We start from the raw sequence: 1,730 nt of genomic DNA, 5'->3' as shown, positions 1-1,730 counted from the left end.
AGAGTTGGAAAATACAGCTTTGGTGATGGAAATGATGCTGGAGATCACATGATAGAATTTTGAGATATCGATGACAGTTCATTACAAAAACATTTTTCTAACAATGTAAAAGATGACTATACACATGGGCCTTACCAGATAGAATACACAAAAATCAAGTTGACTATATCTGTGGAGAGACTGTGGAAAAGCTCCATATCATTAGCCAAAACATGGCCAGGGGTAGACTATAGAACAGATCATCAATTTCTCTTATGCAAGTTCAGGCTGTTGTTGTTGTTGTTGTTGTTATGTGCCGTGAAGTCGGTTCCAACTCATAGTGACCCTGTACAGGGTTTCCGAGGCTGTAGATCTTTACTGGAGCAGAAAGTCTCATCTTTCTCCTGTGAAACAGCTGGTAGTTTCGAACTGCTGACCTTGCAGTTCGCAGCCCGATTTGTAGCCACTACGCTACCAGAGCTCCTTAAGTTCAGGCTGAAGCTGAAGAAAATTAAAACAAGCCCACAAGAGTCAAAACATAACCTTGGACATATCCCATCTGAATGTAGAGATTATGTCAAAAACAGATTTGATTAATATTACACCAAATGATCAATGAACCAAAGATCAAAAGAGTTGTGGGATGACATCAAGAATATCATACAGGAAGAAAGCAAAATGTCATTACGAAGACAAGAAAGAAAGAAAAGCCTAAATAGATATCAGAAGAGACTCTGAATTTTGTTTTCCAATGTAGTGATGCTAAAGGAAATGGAAGACGTGAGGAAGTAAATTTGTTGAACAGACATTTTCTTGAAACTTTCAAGAAGGCAAAGTCAAATATTATAATGAAATGTGCAAAGATCTGGAATTAGAAAACCAAAAGGGAAGAACATGCTCAGCATTTCCCAATCTGAAAGAACTGAAGAAAAAATTCAAGCCTCAACTTACAATATGTAAGGATTATTTGGGAAAAATATAGAATGATAAGAAAGGCATCAATCAAAAGGAGATGGAAGGAATATGCAGAGTCACTGTACCAAAAAGAAATAGTCAATGTTCTACCATTTCAGGAAATAGCATATGATCAAAAGCCAATGATACTGAAGGAAGAAGTCCAAGCTGCACTGAAGGCATTGACAAATAAAGAGGCTCAGGGAATTAATGGAATACAAATTGAAATATTTCAACAAACTGATGCTGCATTTGAGGCATTCATTCATCTATGCCAAAAAATTTGGAAGACCCTAACCCTAACCTGGCCAACTGACTGGAAGAGATACATATTTGTGCCTATTATATGAAAGGTGACCCAATGGAATGTGGAAATTATTGGACAACATCATTAATAGCCTGTGCAAGTAAAATTTTGTTAAAGATAATTCAAAAATGGCTGCAACAGTATATTGACAGAGGACTTCCAGAGGTTCAAGCTGGATTCACACAATGATGTGGAATGAGGGATATCATTGCTGATGTCAGATATATCTTGGCTTAAATCAGAAAATATCAGAAAGATATTTACCTGTCCTTTATTGACTACACAAAATCTTCTGATTGTGTCGAACATGACAAGCAACAGACAACATTGTGGAGAATGAGTATTCTGGAACACTTTATTTTGATCATGAGAAACCTGTACACAAACCAAGAAGCAGTTGTTCAAACAGAACAAGGGAATTCTGCATGGTTTAAAATCAGGAAAGGTGTGCATCAGGATTGTATTCTTACACCACACTTATTTAATCTGT

Source organism: Chrysochloris asiatica, unplaced genomic scaffold, assembly GCF_000296735.1.
Source record: "Chrysochloris asiatica unplaced genomic scaffold, ChrAsi1.0 scaffold00056, whole genome shotgun sequence".
NCBI classification, from domain to species: domain Eukaryota; kingdom Metazoa; phylum Chordata; class Mammalia; order Afrosoricida; family Chrysochloridae; genus Chrysochloris; species Chrysochloris asiatica.
This window is presented reverse-complemented; position numbering follows the sequence as displayed.